The sequence below is a fragment of the Vicugna pacos genome, chromosome 17 (genome assembly GCF_048564905.1).
Source record: "Vicugna pacos chromosome 17, VicPac4, whole genome shotgun sequence".
Lineage (NCBI taxonomy): Eukaryota > Metazoa > Chordata > Mammalia > Artiodactyla > Camelidae > Vicugna > Vicugna pacos.
Window position 1 is genome coordinate 52,657,584 of NC_133003.1, and position 11,973 is coordinate 52,669,556.

Here is an 11,973-nt window from a genome sequence, read left to right on the forward strand (position 1 = left end):
GGTCTCAGCTTACCCCATAACCGGTTTACTCCACCCATTACACAGATGAGGAAACTGAGGCCAAAAAAGATTGCCCAAGGTCAACAGGGGGCTGAGCCAGGCCCAAGACCTCTAGCCATTCCATCAATCCCGCTCTATGATGGGTTCTCAGCCATGGCCCTCGGTCCCCCTCCAAGCTCCTCCTGACAACATCCTGATGAAATTCCTGCCCCTACTCCTCCCCCACACCTCCCGGTGCCCACCCCACACTCCCCAGTTGACTCCCTGGTCGAGAGGGAGGCAGGCGGTTGCTAAGCGCTCACTCGCTCTCTCTCATAAAAATAAACTCCTTCTGGCTGGGAGACTCTGGATGAGATCCCCTCCCTTCCAGCCAAGAAAAAATTAAAAAGAAATTAAGAAAAGATCTCCTTCATGACATTTATTTTAACATCAGCAGTGCCAAAGCAGAGGCCAATTCACCCAAGTCCAAACGGAGCCACGCGCCACTCAGCCTCAGCCCCAAGACCCTCTGTTCAAGCATCTGGGTGGTTACTGAGCTGATTTATTTCCCCAGGCAGGAAATGGGGACCCGGGCTGCCTCCCAAGCCTTTGGGGCTGGTCCTGGGGGAGGCCGGGATCTGGCAGAGGCTGAGCAGTGACCAAAATAGCCAGGCCAGTGGCCCTGCCCAGTACACACCTCCCTCTGAGTGCCCGGGAGGGCCGCCCACAGGTCCCCCTTTAGCCCAGGACGAAGCCTCGGGGCTGCGGGAGGAGGTCCCTGAGATTCTCTCTCTGGCTTCCCTGGTGAGAGGGGGACCAGAACCTCCAGCTGAAAAGAGGAACCCCCGGAAGGAAGGGAAAGGTCTAGAGGAGGATGTGTCCTGCTGTCCCTGCCTACTGGCCACTTGGCTCCCAGCTGTCCCTCCGGGCCTCCATCCTGCCACTCAAGGAGGGTGGATGTTGGCACTGCCACCTGCACGCCGCACACGGGCAGCACCCTTGGAGCCTTGCCGCCCTATCACCTCTCCCCACTCAGCGCCTGCCCTGGAGAACCAGCGCTGGCTTTTTGGCCCTCTAGGCAAGGGGGACACTCCCTCAGGTACAGCCGAGGACACATGAGAGTCCGCAACCAGGGACCCAGAGACAGAGCCACACTCGGGGACACACGTGCACAGCCAGGTACGCGGAGACATGGTCACACACACACAGGTTCACACAGACAAACACGAGGACACACAAGGGCACACACCCGAAAACACAGCCACACTCAGGTATCTCACACACCCACACCAGAACACACACATGCACAGCCCGACGCATGAGTAGCAGGCACACATCCGGACACACAAGTGCATGCTGCTAGGGACGTGGAGAAACAGCCGCCCTCAGGAGCACACAGACACACGCAAGGACACGGGGATGCACACGGACACCCAGGGAGACTGAGACACCGACAGAGAGAAGATACACACACCTGCCTCCTGCACTAGAAGCCGGAGCCCTTTCGCCGGTAAACAATAAGAGCCCCGCGGGGGGCTGAGCGGGCGACCACTCCGTCCCTCCCTCGGTGGTGAAGGGGGCGCCGAAACTGGGGGCCCTGGGCGGGCGGGAGGTCGGGGCTGGGGAGGGGGCTCCGCGCGCCGGGCTCCGGCTCCCTCGGTACCTGGGGCGGCCGCGGCGCTGCGCTCGGCTGTGCTCGGTTCCGCTCGCCGGGGGCTGCCGGCCGGCTGGATCTCTGGCCCGCGGGGTCCGCGCTCCGCGCTCCTTCTCGGCGGGGCTCGGCTCCTGGGCGCGCGGTCCTCGGGGCTCGGCGGGGGCCAGCGAGCGGGGCTGCAGCCAGGGCCCGGAGCTCGGCGCTGGCGGCGGCGCGGAGGAAGCGGTAATTTATAAGCGGCTTCTTCCTGACCTCGCGTGTCTGTTGTCTGAGCAGGCAGCTCTCAGCATCACCCATCCTGCTGGGTGGAAAAATACCAGCTTGGCCGGGCCGGGGGCGGGGCCGGGGGTGGGGCCGGGGCGCCCAGCCCCGCCCCACACGCGGACACACACACGCACACGCACATACACACACGCACGCACACACACACACAGACACACATCCCGCACACGCACGCGCGCTCGGGCTCGGACACACAAAGAGCCTGGGCTCGCCGAGCGCGCGCGCACACCCTCATGAGTCAGGCGAGCACTCAGTCCCCTGCTTCCCCCATTAGAGCACTCTTTTCCAGGAAACCCATTACCTCCAAACCCTGGTGCCAAGGGCTGCAGCGGGTCCTCAGCCCTCTCCTGTTTTCCCATAAACAGCAAGAGAACCCCGGATCCCTACGTGCTCCCTCCCAGCACAGCCACCAAACCCCACTATTTACCCTCCCACCTGGCTCATGGGGTACGGCCCCAGCTCCTTGAGGAGGAAGGTCCAAACCACTCCACTGCATCCTCTTGGGCCATCATTCAGGTTCCCAGAGCCTCGGTGGGCTCCTCGAAGAAGTGGGCACAGCCACTGTGCCCTAGCCACTGGCCCCAGACCTGAGGGTGACATGAGAATGTGACGGGAAACCAGTAAAGAACTCCCCGGATCCTTGGCCTTGCCTGGGCTGGGTGACCTTGGGGGATGACTCAGGCACTCTTCCATGCCTCAGTTTCCTCATCTGTAAAATGGAAATACAGATAATAGAATTTATCTTCTCTGGCTGCTATGACGACCCAAGGTTAACAGTGTTAGGAGCTCAGAACAGCTCCTGGCACACTTAGAAAGTGCCAAGCGAGTGTCAGCAACTGTGACTATTTTTAAATGAAAATGGGGAATGTGCCATTGTTCTTGTCCTTATTTGCATGAGCGGGTCCTCAGAGACCACTTTCCACACCGGTGCCCTGGCTGGGCTTGAGGGAAGTGCTGTGTGACTCCCAGCAGGCCCCTCCCCTCTCTGAGCCAGGGCACTCCTCTCGCTTTCTCTCACTCCCTCTCTGCACCTGGAGGCTGTGTGGAAAGCACATAGATCCTTCTACCCTTGAGACTGAGAGTGAAAGAAGAAATACCAGACAGGCCCCACAGAGGCCACCCCCGACCCCAGACCTGGCCCAGGCCGGAGCCGCTGCCTGCAAGCGCTCGGTAAACCCTCTTCTGAACAGCCCCAGACTGTGGACAGGGATGTGGGGAGCAGGATTCTGGAGGTGCCCTTCCATCTCTCCCTGGTTTCCTCGTTGAGCCCCCTGCTGTCTGACTCCATCTTGACCTTCTACAGACACCCCCACCGCAGCTGCAGCCACACCAGACATGGGCACAGGCCCTCCATGCCTTTCTCCAGTGCCTCCCCTGCCCTCCTTTGCGGGCCCAGGCACCCCTTCCTCCAGGATGAACCAAAGGGCCAGCAGTGCCTCAAGCATCCCAGCCACTGCCTGTCTCCCGTCCCGTCCCGTGGGGCTGACAGGCATCAGCCACCCCCCACGCATAGGGGCGCGGCTCCTCAGGACGCCAGTGCCCCCCCCACCCCGTCCTGTGCCAGTTCCCAGCCCTGAAGAGGGCAGAGTTTGCGACCCTGGGTGTACTTGTGTGTGTCCCTACCCCCTTGCTCCTGGAAGAGACCGTGAGCACCAAGGAAGCGAAAATGTTGGCAGCAAGGAGGGACCTTCAAGGAAAGCCAGGCAGAGGTTTCCTTCAGAAGCCACATTCTGGCCTGAAATTCCTTTGAGACTAACTCTTTCCATTTCAAGAACGGAAATCAATTGCGGGGAGGACTCACGGACGGCCCTGGAATTAAAGGCAGTGAATGAGATTTTGAAAAGGCTGCTGGACGATGCTTTTTTTTTTTCTCAGCAGCTGGCAATAATAAGGAGAAATCGATCCAGGCTTTGAACAAAACCCTTCACCCCTTGCCAGAGAACAGCTCATCTCCTCTGTCTATCAGACAACCGACAAGAGTTGTTGAAATGCTGCTGGGGGTCCAGCCATGCTGGCCCATCTGGACGCACGGGGAGGTCCTGGCACTAGCCCAGCCCACGGCCGACTGGCCAGCCTCCATGCCCGGGAATGGCGCTCCCTGCAGGGAGGAGTCCCCGTCCTGGTCACTTTCTCCTGGGTGCAGCCCTGTGTCCACATCACTGGATGCGGAGGGACAGATGGCTGCGCCACGGAGACTTTATCAGCGCATCTGAGCCACAGGAATCAGCTTCCTGCCCACCCCACCCCCCTTCCTGCCTGCAGAGCCCAACTTCGTCCTTCCTGGGCTGTGCCACCCAGGGTGGTCCTGTGATCTCTCTGTGCCTCAATTCCCTGATGTGTCAAGTCAGACTGGCCATAACCCCCCGCCCAGGTTGTTGTGAGGATTGCGTGGAGGTGACTCATGCCAAGCGCTGAGACTGCCGCCTGGCACCCAGTCTAGCGCGGGGTCAGCCAGACACCGCCAGCCCTGCCGCCTGCGTGCCCTGGGCTTTTCTACCTCCTGGCTTTCGCCCCCGTTGCCCCCTCCCCTCTGCTTGTTCCTTCGCCCTGAGCACTTTGCCCACTGCCCTCCTGCAGCCTGGATCTCCGCCAGGCTGGGAGCACCCAGAAGGCAGGGGTCCCTAGCAGCGCCCAGCCCAGCACGGCCGGAGCGCAGAGGATCCTGGGAAGTCCTGGCCGGATGTGGTCTGTGGGTGGCAGACCTCCAGGCTGCACTTCCTCCCCTGCCCCCAGGGAAGGGAAGGTGTCAGTGCCGAGACAAACCTGCAGGGGAGGGGACACACACAGGAGCATTCATTCCCCCCCCCGCCCCACCCCCGCAGCTCAGCTCTCCAGCTCCTCAGCCCCTCAGGCCTGGCCACCCTTGTCTCCCTTCTGGTGACCGCAGGCCTCCTCCGCACGTCCCCTCCCGCCCCAGCCCATCTCCACACCGCAGCCAGAGGGGTCCTGCGACTCTCCTCCGCCGCTGGTGAGGCATGACCGCACAGCTGCCGCAGAAGACAGGTCAGCAATTTCTCACAAGGTTAAACATCCACTTCACCGATCAGCCAGCAATTCGACGCCCAGGCTCTGACCAAAGAGACGTGAAAACAGATGTCCACGTGAGACTTGTACAAGAATGTGAATGGCGGCGTTACTCCTGCGAACCAGGAGACAGAAGCAGCCCCGGCTGCACCTGCAGGAGAATGGAGAACAGGTGGATGGAGGACTTCCGAGACGCCCCAAGCCAGGGGGAGAAGAGGACATCATAGATCACCATTTAAAGGGCCATTTGTAGGGACTCGTTTGAGTCTATGGTCTTGGAAAGAGGGGCAGTTGTTTTCCCCTGTAAGGGGGCTGGGGGGGCAGAAGGACCCTGAGAGAACCTTCTAGGGTTGGAAAGGTGCCACCCTCCTGATGCGGTGAGCGCCCCGCAGGTGTGCACCTATGCGGTAAACTTTAGATCTGACATATCACTCAGTGTGATGGACACCTCAGTGAAAGTCCAAAGATCTTCAGGCCCACTGAGGTTTTCCTGCCTTGAACCAGCCCACACTCCCCACAGCCTCTGGGACCCCCAGCTCTGTCACCCACCTCTTTCTCCCCCTCCAGCCACATAGCCCTCCAGGCTTGCCTCAGACCCCGGGCTCTCCTGTGAAGGGTCTTTGTTCTGGCCGTCCCGCCTGAGTTCTTCCCAGCAGCCTTTCCAGGGCTGGTCCCTTCCCGCTGTTAGGAGAGTGTCTCCTCCCCTGAGACCTGGTGATATTGTCACCCTAACTTGGGTGAAATGTTCCTTGATGGTTTACACGTCCACTTGTTCATATGTTTCCACACCTAAGCTGCCCAGTTCACACGGCAGGGTGGAGTCTGCTGGGCCAGCGCCGTACTCCCAGGGCTGGAGCCGTGCCTGGCCTGTGGTAGGTGCCCCCCCAGACATCTGCTGGATGAGTGAACGGGGCTGTGGCTGCCTACAGATGCGACACCACCCACATACTGGACACCCTGCCTACACACATTCACAAATTGCAGAACTGTTTTGTAGCTGGGGTTAAACCCTCCCGTCCTCAAGGCTGTGCATTCAACCCCACGTGGGAGCCCCTGCCTGGAGAGGCCTGGATCCAAGCCCTGAAAGGTCCTTAATGGCTCTGTAACCCCGGGGGCCTCTGCTTCTCCGTGTTTCGGTCTCCTCATCTGCAGCACGAACGGTTAGCCAAGGTGGCTGAGATCAGCCCCCACTGACTGCAAAGTGCACGTGCTCTCCCAGGGACGAGTTCACAGGCAGATTCAACGGCATGGTCTGGCTCTCCGAGTGTGGCCCCCAGACCAGCAGCAGCGCCTGGAACCCTGTGGGAAATGTCCAGTCCCAGCCCCCACCCCCAGCCCTCTCAAATCGGAAATTCGGGTCCCAGGCCCATGGTCCTGTTTCACCAGCCCTCTGATGGGCACTGCTTTTCAACCTCAGCTGCCCAGGGCCATCACCTGGGAAGCTCACAAAAATCTTTCTAGGTCTGGGGCCCATCCTCCGAAATCCTAATTTAATTAGATAGGAGGCTTTTTTAGAAATCAAGTTCTCCAGGCAATTTGGATGTCTCGTCAGAGCCGAGAATCCTCGACCTGGAGGGTGCTGGGCCTCTGGGAGCATCGCCGTCTCCCAGACATACCCGGGCAGGCCTAATTCCTTTGCATTCCTGCCCGGCCTCTCATGGCTGCCTTCTTATATTTGGTTATTTTCCCCTCCCGCCCCAAACACAACAATTCAAAATATTCCCAGCTCCCAGACAATAAACAAAGCCAAGGAGGCAAGCTCCCTGACTGTTTTGTTCCCACTTATGGCCTGATCCAAGACTGGCCTGATTGGGCCCTTGGGACTGGTCGTCTGAGCCAGACGGGGTGGGCCCCCGGCACGCAGGCTGCCCCAGCTCCACTACTGGAATCCCAGAATCGGTCTCAGCTCTAGGTGACCCTAGGCACCCTCTGTGGACACTTCTCTAGGAACATGGAGGCTCAGAAAGGGCGAGTGACTTGTCCCAGGACACACAGCAGCGCCAAGAAGGCCCCTCTCCTCTGTGGTTTCTGGCCGTAGCGCAGATGTGTGGGCTCTGGGGGTCAGAGAGAAGTGTGTTCAGTTCTAGGTCGGCCCCTCACCAGCCGTGAGGAGCCTCAGTGTGTCCATCTGCAAAGTGCGGCTGGCACCAGAGCCCCGTCCAGAGTTACTGCAGAGGTCACGGCCTGCCCAAGGCAAGTGCTCATAATTATTCTGTCATTCTGATTATTTTTGCAAAGATGGCAAAACCAGCTGGCAGGAACAAATGAGAACAAGGCGTGAAGGAGGTGGGAAAGGGGGCACGGGGGAGGTTATCCGTCAGTGTCAGATGCCGGGGTATGGGGCTCACTTAGGAGGGTGGGAAGGGAAGAGACAGGTCCAGCTTACCAAGGGGGTCCTCGTTAGGCCCCAGGGGAGGAGGGAAGCCAGTACCCTTCTTGTGCCAGTGGGGAGACCGAGGCATGTGGGTGGAGTCCCGCCACGTGGGCCCTGCACCTGGTCTCCAGGGACGTCACTGTCACTCGTGCTTGGATGCTTCTGTGGCAGTTTTGAGCCTGATCTTCTCCACTTGTGTATTGAAAGCCTTGGGCCCAGCACGTTCCTTAATTTAACAGTGGTGGAGCAAACGGGTGACAGCAGGCTGTTCCTCGTGCTGGTGGGACTGCCCACGTGCGTCCGTCTCCATATTGACAAGCTGTACATCGAGCTGTGATGCTGTTCAATAAAAGCTGTCCCGCTCTCCCACCTTGGTGGGTGTATTTCCAGGGTGAGCCAGGGGCCAGGCTTGAATGAAAACTTCTGTCTCCTTGGAGTTCCGTACTGCAAGCGGTGGCGGGGAGAACCCGACCTCCATCTGAGATGGCTGGCGGCCCCCCTCACTCCCTTCCTGCCACCGCTGGCTCCCCCCTTGCCCTTGGGCAGCCTTGCACACTCAAGTATACGCACAACCCGGCCCCCCATTCCAGCTCAGCCACACCCGCACCCCTCACAGAGCCCCGCCCGTCCACCCTCGGGCTCGGTTCACACCCGCGGACCTCTCCACGCTCAGGTGGACGGATGGGGGCGGAGCTGGGGTACCGAGTGTGCCAGCTCTGCGTGCGCACATCTCTTTGGCCCTCATTCTAGGGGAAGGTGCACAGCTCTGGGGGGCGGTCCCAGCGGGGTCCTCTAAGGCATGGGCCCCTCTACCCGGGGCAGTGACAGTATCACCTGCACACAGTGGACGGGAAGATGGAACGGGCTGATGCAGGGAAGGATGTAGGACAGGGCTTGGCTCATAAAAACGGCGATTCCAGTTATCGACACTGAGGCTGAGAACTCCCAGGGCAGCTGAGCGGAGGCAGAGAGGACAGGAGCTCCCACTCCAGCAAGGGAGGGGATCAGTGTTGCCAGGCACTGAGCTACATGCTCACAGGCATGACTTGGCTGACCCTGCTGGGGAGCCCGAGAGGGGCCCATTTTGTGGGTGAGGAAACTGAGGCACAGAGGTGATGTGCCACCTACCCAAGGCCGCACAGTGGAGCTTGTCACACTCTAAGTCACGAGCCTTGCTCCTCCCCACAGGCCGGAGCAGGTGATGGACACTGAGCGGGGAGGGAAGACAACTGCCACGTGGGCGGCAGAGGGGGCCGCGGGCGCCTGGTGTTGGGGGTGTGCCCCACGACCACCGTCGTTCAGCACGCAACCGCGTGTGACAGAATGTGGGACAGCTGCCTGCAGGGACCTTGATTTTTGATACAGATGGTCCCATGAAGCAAGGAGTTAAAAATCGTGCGATCGTCACTTGCATTAACGACCGTCAGTGCAGTTGCCCTGATGCGCAGTAATGATCCTGCACGGCCTCCTCTCGGCTGTACCTGCTGCGGGATTAGGACACACAGGCTGAGTCTGTCTACTCGGCATTCAGAGTTTACTGCTCCTGCTTCGCTCCGTCTGCAGCCACCCGGGCACGACCCAGAGCTCCGGGATGGGACCGTGAAGTCTCTCCTGTGTGATTTCCTGGAAAGCACATAGGAATCCAGCTCAAATCCAGCCTGGCCGCCAATGCTGTGTGACCTTGGGCAAGTCACTGACCCTTTCTGGGCCTCAATTTCCTCAAACATGAGGGGAGGTTGGGCTGGATGAGGGAAAGCCACTCCTGAGAACTTAATCCTTGGAGACATCTCCGAATGGGACCTGTTCAGGTAAGAAGGGAGTTCTCTTTTCAGTTGCCATTTTATCCCTCAGAGGCCTCAGGAAATCTCTGCTAGGTGCTCGCGTGTCTTCAGCACCCTTTGTCACCTGCTCTTCTTTTCCAACTAAGATGTTCCCAGATCCAAGCTGTCAGGCAACTGCCTCTGGCTAAATTAGCTGGTTTCCATTGTCTTTATTTCTGAAGCGCCTTCTATTTATGGAAAGGATCGTGGTCTTCCATTTATAGCAGCGACGGGAGAGATTTACTTTTTAGCAAAATGTGTGCAAGTTAAAAACGAGTCTGTCTGAAGGGAAAAAAATTAAATGAGTCGTGTTAGTATTAGGCTGCCGCAGCAAAGGACCACGATCTGGGTGCTTCAAGCAACAGAAGTGTATTCCTTCATGTTTCTGGAGGCGAGAAGTCTGAGGTCAGGGTGTTGGCGGGCTGTGCCCCCTCTGAGGCTCTGGGCAGGACCCTTCCTGCCCCTTCCTCGCTCCTGGTGGCTCCCATCCGGCTTGGTTGTGCCTCGGCGTGCAGCTGCGTCCCTGCAGCCCCGCTCCTGTGTTCACGCGGCCTTCTCAGTGTGTCTCCGACTTCACTCGGCCATCCTGGTCCCTGTCCAGGTTTCCTTCTTCTTATAAGGATGCTGGTCATCTCGGGTTAGGGCCGCCCTAGTGACTTCATCTTAATTTGACGACATCCGTACAGACCCTGTTTCCTAACCAGGCACTGGGGGTTACGGCTTCAACGTATCTTTTGGGGGGCACAGCTCAACACACGATAGGTGAGTTACAGCAAAAGAAAAACTTGTCGAGGGAGGCCTAATGGACAAAGTTTTGGGGAATCCTGCCCAGGCCAAAGGAACACGGGAAAGGGGTCACCCAGCCCTGCCCTCGTGGCCAGGGCACCTCGAGAAAGCCCAGCATCCCCTTTTCTAAGCCTTGGTTCCCCGGGGTTTTCAAACTGGGTTTCACAGAATCCCAAAGGGGCCTGGGGAGAGTTGAGGAGGGGAGGTCAGAGGGAGCAGAACCCCAGACTCCCCAACATCAGAGACAGTGGCAAAATATTTTGTTTGACAAAAAGGCACCAAAATAACTTAAAAAGTAAAAACACTTAAAAACCACCGGGTGAGTGGATCAGTGTGACTCCTCCCAGCCTGACACATGCTGAGTTTAATTTATTCCCCTTCCCAGGCCTTGCTGCTCCCTTTTCTCTGGGAAGAAAGCGTCTCCGCACAGATTTCACCCTCAGGAAGGTCCCAGTCTGAAAGCTCCCCTGTGCGTGCTCCGTGGCAGAAGGGCCCCAGGGGGCAGCTCAGCCTTGCTCCGGCCCCTGCGGGCTTTCCTCTTCCCTTAGCTTGCTGCCAAGTGTCCTCCTGCCTCTGGGAATTGGTGCCCACCGTCCCCTGTGCTGGGGACTTTCTTCCTCCCCTTCCGCACCCGGTCAGCTCTGCTCACGCTTGGTCCCATCCTCGGAGAAGCCTTCGCTGATCCTCTTAAACCAGCGGAGCCCCCACCCCAGTTTATAATGTCTCGAATGCGGCTAGCTCATCCCTGCCTATGCCTCAGACCCACCTTGGGAGCTTTTTAAAAATGCCTGATCCTTATTTACAAAACAGAAACAGACTGGGACGTAGAAAACAAACGTATGGTTACCAGGGAGGAAAAGGGGCAGGGAGGGATAAATTGGGAGTTCGAGATTTGCAGATACTAACTGCTACATATAAAATAGGTACACGAGTTTCGACTGTAAGGCACAAGGAGCCGTATTCAGTATCTTGCAGTAACCCATGATGAAAAAGAATGTGAAAAGGAGTATGTGTGTGTACACGCGTGACGGAAGCAGTGTGCTGTACGCCGGAAACTGACGCAACGTTGTAAACGGACTGCAGTAACAAAATGAGTAAACGAATAAACACAGAATCGCCCACATGGGGAAAAAATGCCCACCCTGGGTCCACCTCTTGAGCCGTGGTTCCTTTGGTCTGGTGTGGGGCCCAAGAACCCACATTTTAACCTGCTCCCCACCCGCAGCCGAGACGGAGAACCGCTGAGTGATAATTACAATGAGTCCAGTCATCGCTTGGCTGTAATTCTCCCAGCCAACAATTTTTTTTCCTGAAAAATGAAACGGAAAAAACCTGATGGAGTGGGAAAACTTGAAAGTCTGTGACGCTACCTGGAAACCGGAGCCCATGGACTGTGAACAGGCGCAGGCCTGCTGCAGGAGCGCCAAACCGACAGTCTGGGGGCAGCTCGCACCACTGAGGGTGACGTGCGCCGGGCGGTGTGTGCGCCGCAATGCTTTCTCATCCCAAGCCACACTTAGACTCAGGGTCTGCAGAGCGGACTGAGGACCTTTGGCGATCACAGATGGCTGCCTTTCCCGGACAGTCTGCGTCTGCCCAGCCTGGAGGGAAGTACTCGACATGCTTGTCTTCCTTAATGCTCACCACCTCTCTGTGAGGAAAGCAAAGTCTTCAGTCCCATTTTACAGAGCAGGAAACGGAGGCTCAGAGACAGCACGGCTTGACCCGGGCCTGATGGCGAGGAAGCAGGAAGGCTGACCTCCACACTGGCAGGCTCAGAAGCCCCACATTCCTCAACCTTGGCCCTGAGGACAACCGTGGGGAGGACACTGCGGGCCCGTGGCGGTGGCACCTGTGTGCCCTGCTAGTCTGGGCAAGGACCGTTGGCGGCCATTGGATCCCTGGGCTCAGCGCAGGGTCTGGCACATGCTGGCTGCTCGGATTCCCAGCAGGACAGGCCGGTGAGGCTGGAGCTAGGCAGCCGGGGGGGGGGGGGGGCGCCATTCTCCCAGCTCTCACAGGCCTGCACTTGGACTGGGGCCCCAAGGCTTTGG

The 11,973-nt window shown here is 58.6% G+C and overlaps 1 protein-coding gene across 4 annotated transcripts in view; it reads right to left on the bottom strand.

Annotated features, from left to right (window-relative positions):
• SLC6A6 (solute carrier family 6 member 6) overlaps positions 1 to 4,712 on the bottom strand; it is a 74,923-nt gene extending 70,211 nt beyond the window's left edge. The window contains exons 1-2 of one of the 4 annotated variants that reach the window (XM_072941928.1): positions 2,351 to 4,712; positions 1,643 to 1,931 (exon numbers count right to left, since the gene is read on the bottom strand). The gene's annotated coding sequence lies outside the window, so the exon portion shown is untranslated. Of the gene's footprint in view, positions 1 to 1,642 lie in introns of all 4 variants that reach the window. The other 3 variants (XM_072941927.1, XM_072941925.1, XM_072941924.1) reach the window with 3 other exon arrangements.
• Between the last annotated feature and the right edge of the window lie 7,261 nt (positions 4,713 to 11,973).